This window comes from Solanum tuberosum, unplaced genomic scaffold, assembly GCF_000226075.1.
Source record: "Solanum tuberosum cultivar DM 1-3 516 R44 unplaced genomic scaffold, SolTub_3.0 scf00019, whole genome shotgun sequence".
NCBI classification, from domain to species: domain Eukaryota; kingdom Viridiplantae; phylum Streptophyta; class Magnoliopsida; order Solanales; family Solanaceae; genus Solanum; species Solanum tuberosum.
The window spans coordinates 1,536,146-1,544,286 of NW_006238945.1; the positions used below are offsets into that span (position 1 = coordinate 1,536,146).

An 8,141-nucleotide genomic window follows, 5' to 3' on the forward strand; every position below is an offset into this window, starting at 1 on the left:
TTACTGTTTGCAATATATGTGGTAGTTGTTTCAATTAGTGCATTGATACGGTGAGAAACTCTAGTCAATGAGTACTTTGCAGAAAATGAATTAAAGAAGGCGAGCTTAATTGCAAAAGTATTAGAAGATATGAGCTTTCCTCGGATAGAGTAGATAAACGATTTCAATTTAAAATGCCTTCAGCTTCAGAACTCCTATCAATCTATAACATGATAATCTTTTTGCTTTCTGGTACTATGGAGATAGGCGACACTCCTTTGCTATTCTCAATAGGTTATTTTCTTATGTCGTTGAAATCTTTTCTTCTTTCTAATTCTTTTTTGTACTGAAAACAGGTGCAACTTGAACCATTTCACTTTGTATCCGCGAGTATGAAAATGAGAGTATTCACATGGTGTCCACTTTGTGACTTCACAACGCTCATCAAATTTACTTTTCGGAATTGGTAAAGAGAGAGGTACATGCTAATGGATGTAAAATTAGCTGGCGAGCCTAACCAAGATTCCAAGACATGTTGGAATGGTTCGTAAAGCATTTCAAGTAAGTTGCTCTTAATGTGATTATCTTTTGCACTGTTTTAAATAGGTTCTGAATGTATAATTATGTTATTGCACCGCGCATTTGGTGTTAGTAATTAACACATTTACTTTTAACACATTTTTCACGTCTTTCATAAATCCTTACATGATTTTGTGTTCAAAATCAACTCACAAATAATAGTACAGGATTTCTGCGCTAGCATAAAGAAAAAGTTGAAAGGAGCTATTACCCAATGAACGGAATAAGGGGGAAAAGTTTACAGAGTCGACAAAGCAATTATATTGTGATAAATTAAAATTTCAGTGGAAAGCATATAAATATTTCTGCTCAATGTATGAACAGGTTGTATTGTCATACATGCATGTTGAACTGAAAGTGTAGGCAATTTTCTATCTCAATATATGAAGTACTGCCGTGTTGCATCGATGTGGCTCTACATCTGCGAAAACAATTCTCATTTTTTGAGATCAAATCTGAAATCAATGATTGTTAGGTAATGTTACTTGCTCTTTGTTTATTTTGTGGATAAACAACTTAAATCTTATTATAATGTAATAACTTCACTAGAGTTTTTTCTTTTAAAAAACATATGTGGTACTGCGTGCTTATATTTGGTAATTTACTAAATTTTCCATTTGTGCATTTTTCTGACATTTGTAAATTGATTTAATCTTCTCTTTTTGCAGATTTTACTTGAATCATTATTCTCATAAGAATGAGTTAGATTTTGCTCATAGTGTATAACCAGATGAAGAGTGAGGTTGGCTTATGGATGGTATCAATATCGCAAAGTTGAACTCTCCGAACTGTGGATAAGATAGGTTGTAATAGGAAACTCAATTGCAATTCTCTTACGACTTCTTTTTATGTAAAGAAATTCTAATGTTTCATTCAATTATGTAAACAAGCACAAGAATTGTGTTGCTAATGTAACTTTAACCAAGAAGGTCGGCATCGTGTTTAGTTTGCTTGTACTATTGTATTGTTGCAGTGAGAAAAAGAAATCAAAACCATTCATGTTGGGCCCGTGCTAGCACGGGCCATACCTCTGTAGTAGTTTCTTAAACTAAGAGGCTTGAACTCAACAAAATTAATGGAAGACACAATTTTAGGAATCAATGCTAAACATGAATTAGTAATGAGTATAGAATTTGGTTAGATACTTTTTCTTAAAAATATTATTCGAATGACCCTTAGGTCATTTTCCATGTTTTGTAGTAATTTTTGGTGTTTAAAGTTTTTTTGTAGTAATCCCAAGTTATTTATGACTTGATGAAATTGACAGCTCGATCACCTGGTCGTTTGCTTGGTCTTTGTGCAAGTTTATGTCTTTTGGAGCTTTTAAAGTTTGAATGGTTGACTTCCATCAAAACATTAGGTAACTCAAAATGCAATTCTAATGGATTTGTTACCTTTAAAATGTTGAGTTTGGTCTAGATGGACTCGAGGCTTCCATACTCATTCTGAGCAACTTTGTGGCTTATGGCTACAATGGAACCACGAGTGTGAGATCCACTTTTTGTCAAGACTACTTTAGTTGGAAAATCAACATCTTCATTGAGTCCAAAATATCAAATTTGGTGGGGAAGCAATAGTTTTTTTTGTGTGCACGGAGTTTCAACCAAATCACAAGCCTCCATCGGGGTAATTTGTTAATTCTAACTTAAGTTGGTGCAGCCTTTGCTGATGCATCCAACTTTGTTCATCGCGTTCGCGAGCTTTGAACTATGTTTGTGAAGGCCAATGAAATTGGTGTTATGATCGCAGGCTTGTCATGACGTTCGTGAGGACCATCTATTTTGGTCTTCGCAATCGTGGGCATTAACACTCAATCACGTAGAAGGAGTCATTGGACCCATTTGATGTTGGCCATCACGACCGTGATCACTAGGTCCCTAGATTGAGATGACTAGTGTGACTAGCAGTATATCAGTTCATTCCCATTTTCAACATCTTTTCACCTCATATTTTCATCTTTAGAAAGGCTTCAGGAGCTCGTTTTTAAGGTGAGATCCGTATGCATTGTGGGATTTGTGGGGCATAGCATTGGGATGTTGATAAGCTTGTATATCACGTGTTTAACTCGTAAGTTCCCTTTGATTTCCTCCATTTTAATTCCTTATTTGTGAATTCTTGAAGTGTGGCGCATGAATTGTTGAGACTTTTTTGAGCTTGGATTGTGCCCATTTTCAAGGATAAGTTCCTTGAGATGATTGGGACTCATTGATAAAGTCAATTTTGGGAATCCTTGCAGGGCCCCACAATGCCATTTTGGCTCAATTTTAGTCTCATTTTTATTGTTTTAAATTCGATATCTAAATGATTGTACTAACGCCTGGATTATTAATTCTATAGTGTGATACTATCTGGAGGTGGGTTGGAAGGGAAAAGCATCAATTTAAAGGATTGGAGCATGTGTGATCGTCTTCGATGTAGGCCATGTGTTACTATCCTTAGACCTTGTTTGTTGATTGTTCTAGCATGCTAATTAGATTAGTGTGGGCGGGTTTCTAGCATAATTCCTTGTTAAGTTCCTAACTTGTATCGTTTTGACCTTATTTCGGTTATTCAGGTAACTCTTGAGATTTTTTATGATTAATTGATAACCATTGTTCTGTGAGTTGAAATAAGGCTAGAATGACGTTAGTATGGTTCTTGTAAAGCCTTAGCCTAGGTTTGGATAGTGTTGCTTTAGATGTTGGTTTTCAGGGTCCGTAGTGTTTTTTTTAAAGATTGGAGTCAGATTAAATGTGACCCTCTAGACTAGGTTGTGACCTTCAGATAGCCATACTAGTATCTATGATTGGATGGTTGTGGTGAGTAGTTACCTTAACTCATTGAGGATCCCTTTTCATTTTAGCGTTATCGTTAACCCAAGGTGAGATTTTGAGAGGGGCTAGTTAGCGTAGTAGCTATTTCAATGTAAGATTCTGAGATAGGTGAGGGTTCTATATAATTGATCTGATGTAAGATTCAGGGAGCTGTTTGTTGTTTGTGTGGACTTTCTAATGTAAGATTTTGGGGTGGTTCCTGCCTCTCTAATGTAAGATTTCAAGGATTGTTTGGCTCTAATAAGGCTTTCCGATTTAAGATTTCAGGAAGGACCAGTTATTCCAACATGACATTCTAGGATATGTTAGGTTATATCAAGGCTTTTCGATGTAAGATTTTGGGAAGGACTAGCTATTCCTATGTAAGATTGTAGTATATGTTAGGTTATATCAAGGCTTTCAATGTAAGATTCTAGGAAGGACTATTCATTCTGATGTAAGATTCTGGTGTATGTTAGTTTCTGATAAGGCACTCCAACGTAAGATTCTGAAAAAGACTAGCTATTCTAACGTAAGATTTTGGGAAATATTGGGTTTGGGGTGTTGGTGTTCATTACGCAGTTGTACCTTGTAGTATAGCCTTTGAGTGTAGCCCTCGGTCTTTTGAGGTTCAGCCGTGTTTTTATTTGTATGCTTTATTGTTGTTATGCCTTTGTATGTGCCTTCTGGGATTATGGGGGTCTAGTTAGGTTTAGATAGATTTATCACTTTCATTATTTACTATAGTAGCTTTACTTTGATGCATATCTAGTTATGACTTTACTTTTTCCATGTTACCTTGTTATACTCGCTTGTTATTTAGTTATTGCAATCGCAAGCTCGATCGGCCTATAATGTATATTGAGTACCTGTTGTTTTGGTACTCATACTGCACTCAACATTTGTTTCCTTGGTACTCATGTTGTTGTGGCTAATATTCTTAAGATTGAGGGTGAGCATATTGGATTTCATGGTTGACTCATCTCCTTTTGTACAATTTTGGGCTAGTCTTTTATATTTTCAAGATAGCTTGTATATTTTGGTATTCTCAAGTTTGTACTCGCCATTTTAGTAGCTTTGCACTAGCATCCATAAGGTTTTGGGTTGGATTTTGTATTTTTCCTTATATATATATATATATATATATATATATATTGTTCCTTATTTCCACTTAGAATGGTGAAGTTGACCTCGGTTAAGGTTGACCTCCACATTTGCGGATTAGGTCCTGCGTTTGTGCAGAAAGACCCCTAGTAGTATATATCTCATTTCCAGTGATCTTCAGCCATTCAAATACAAATTCCACCATTAAAAGACTTTGGGAGCTCATTTTTTAGAGGGGATCAGTGTGAATTGCTGGGATTTGTTCATGAATTGCTTTGGAGCACGTTAGGAGTCGATAATCTTTTGTCATTCTAGTTAGTTTCCGTCAATTCCTCCTTTAATTTAGTTTTCTTGAACCTTAACTTTGTGGACTGATTTGGATGGTTTCCTAGGTCCAATCGTGGTCAAATCTTGAGCACGAGTTCTTTGAGCTATTAGGGACCTAGTGACGGGTTCAATTTTTCAATTTGGTTATCGGTCCAGTCGGCCCATTTTTTTTACCCAATGTTGGGCACGAATTATATTGTAGGAATATGGGTATCATTCTTTTCGTAGTAATGTATAGTTTATGGTGTTGATAGTATCATGGCACTTGGAGGGCGTGAAGAAAAGTTAAGGAGCTCCTCGACGATTCAAGGTTGCAGTTCGACTTCCTAGTAGGCTGTGGTATACTTTATTTTATATTGTGCTCCATGAGATAATGCTTAGTATATATTTCATGTGAGTTATGTATGTACGGGATGAATTTAGGATTACTTCCTTATTCCTATTTTCTTCATTCTCATCAGAACCTCATGATAGTATTAGGTTGCGGAATTCTTAGCTTAGCTTAGTAGTTTCTTGCATATGGCTTAGTTTGATATTATAGCCTCTTTGGAGTTTATAATTAAGTGCCTTGTAATGAGCTTTAATGATCCTTTATTTAATATAATTTCTCCTTGTAGCAATATATATGGCTTGGTACACTCGTTTAGTGCATAGAACTTAAGTTTGCTTTGATATTATAGGAATTCCCTCTAAATAAACCTGTAGACTTGACATTGATCCCGATCTCATATTAGACTTTAAAACCTTAGTTGCTTATTATATTAGTAGGTTTAGATTCTTGATTTACTCCTTCAATTGCGTGGTTCTTCATAATTTTCTCTTTTTTTCTAAGTAGTGGTGATCATGTGATATTGTCTTGTGATATATGGTATACTATTGGCCCAAAGCCTTGATCAAGGACCAGCTGGATTCCATATTAGTTTTGTATATGTTGTGAGCGATGTGTTTCTAGTTATGTACTATTAGGTTGTTAGATGCTATCGTTTGGATGTTGCATTGCATTGGAACTCCTTTTCACATGTTTTGTAGTACAGTCCCAACAAATGCATTGATTTTACCATTACTGTCTACAGAGTAAGGTTTTGCCCTTTTTACTCTTAAAATTGTTTTTAATGGGAGTCATACTACTTTTTACCATTGATAAATTGACTTTTGGGATAAAAGAGGCATCGAGCATGTGCTCACTTCTTACTTGATTGGTTCGACCCTTTCTATACTGATTTGGTTTTGTATATATTTCTAGGACTATGACTGAGCGTATCCAAGAGGATCAATTGTGAAATTCTTGGATCTGGACCACGTAGGTATATATGGGTCCCTTCGTCCGTGTAACCCACTAAACAGAAGGAGGGGTGTCTGCATGGGTCCTACCTGGCATGCCTATGGTAGGAGGTAGGTATATATACTTGGTTACGTGGAACTTGGCATCGTGGTATTATCGGTTTCCATTGCATACTTACATTCATATGCTAATCTTATCACCATTATAATTGATTTTTGTTTGCAACCATCGGTATTTTAGGGACCTTTCAAAATTTTGAGGGTCTGATTAGGTTATTGTTTGATTATAATTATGTATCTTGTGTCGGTTTGAGAGTTGGTTATATGATTGGCTTAGATTTGCCTCTATATCGGTTTTTCCAGATTTGGTTGGATTGGATTCGCCTTTTGTAACGACTCGGAAAATGATAGGTTAAACTAGAGCCTAAACGTGGGGGTTAACGTCAAAGGTTAAGGGGTTTAGTGGTTAAACGTCCAAGTACGTACTAAACCCCGTAGTTTAGAAGACCTTCTAAGGTTTGGTTGGGGTTGCAAGGTCAAGAGCCAAGACAAAAAGGGCAACCCTAAGCCAAAGGCCAAAGCTGCCCCAAGCTTGGCCAAACACTGCCCAAGGATCATGACCACTTTCACGACCAGTGGTATTGACCATGGTCCGTGAAAGGGCTCGTGAAGGTCCCTTAGGCATGTGTGAGACTTGGCATTGAGTCCTAGCCACTGCCTAGGAACCACGACCTCCACCACAACTCGTGGTCTTGACCACGAATCGTGGGAGGTCTCTTGGTCTTTCCTTGGAATTGTAGGGGCCAAGGTTGCATAAAACTCCATCTAACCACTGTCTAGCATCACCACGAGGGTCTTCACGACCCGTGGTGGCCACCACGAGTCGTGGTGCCACCCGTGGTTGGCAAGACAATGTGCTCACAAGACTGCCAAGGAAGGCTCTCCTTTACGAGCCACTTCATGGCTCGTGGTGAAGACCACGGACTGTGGTAAGGCTCGTGGGATTGCCTTCACCACTTGGGAGCCTTGACAAGTTGAGGGAGCTACTAGTCAAGGGACCACGGGCCGTGGTCCACTTGACGGATCGTCTAGGTGGGTGTGGTCCTTGACGGGGGCTGCACAAATTAAGGGTTATTAGGTAATTTCCTTTTAATTAATTATGGTGTGGGGTCGTTTTTAAATAGCTTATATCATATATTAAAATAGTTTTAAGCCATGAAACACTTCATTTATTCCTCTATTCTACAACACCCAAATCAAATCAAAAGTTCTTCTCCCTCTCAAATATTTCTCTCTCTAGAACCCCCATCAAAGAACAAAGAAGGAGATCAAGGAAAGCTTGAAGGAAGGAGATTTTCCATACGAATTTGATAGGATTCTACACCTAAGGTATGGGAGTTCTTCATCCTTAGGAAGCTATCACCCAAGGAGCCCTTTCAAAAGCTTTTATCTCAATTCTAGAAAACCCAATTAGCTAGGGTTTCAACTCCACTCCATGGATTCCTTTCAAAGTCACTTTTAAAGATTTAATTATGTTTGTTTATGAATATAATACTGATTTTATATGATTTTAACACAAATTCTTCAAGAATCCATGAGACCCCCAACCCTAGCTATGGTTCTTCTTTACATTATGTGATGGTTTTGCAAGTTGGTCCAATTGATTGGATGTGAGTTAATTATAATGAAATTGCATGACCTAAGTATGATTCTATATGTATACATGATTAAACTAAGATTTCTAAGGTGAATTGATGTAATTAAGGCTAAGCCAAGAAAGAGGCTAATTGAGGGTTTATATGTAACCTTCTAAGAATAATGAACTCCTTGATGAATTTTCTTAGATTAGATCACCTAGACATGACTTCCTTAAGGGTAAAGCTTCAAGACATTAATTTAATGGACTACTTGAGTCATGGTTCTATCTATATTTCTTGTATTGAATGTTAGAGGTATTGACCCAATATGACCCTTGAATGCAAGACATGAGGTGAATGTATGAATATGATATGGCTAATGTATTGATGAGTTGTTGGATCATGGTATTCCCCTATATAATGTGCTAATGTTATGTGTTGG

The 8,141-nt window shown here is 37.1% G+C and overlaps 1 long non-coding RNA gene across 1 annotated transcript; it reads left to right on the plus strand.

The window, feature by feature from the left end:
- Nucleotides 1-697: 697 nt before the first annotated feature.
- LOC107058500 (uncharacterized) lies at nt 698-1,484 on the plus strand. The gene is made up of 2 exons (XR_001472096.1): nt 698-1,033; nt 1,227-1,484. It is a non-coding gene; the product is annotated as an uncharacterized lncRNA (long non-coding RNA).
- The last annotated feature ends 6,657 nt before the right edge of the window (nt 1,485-8,141 follow it).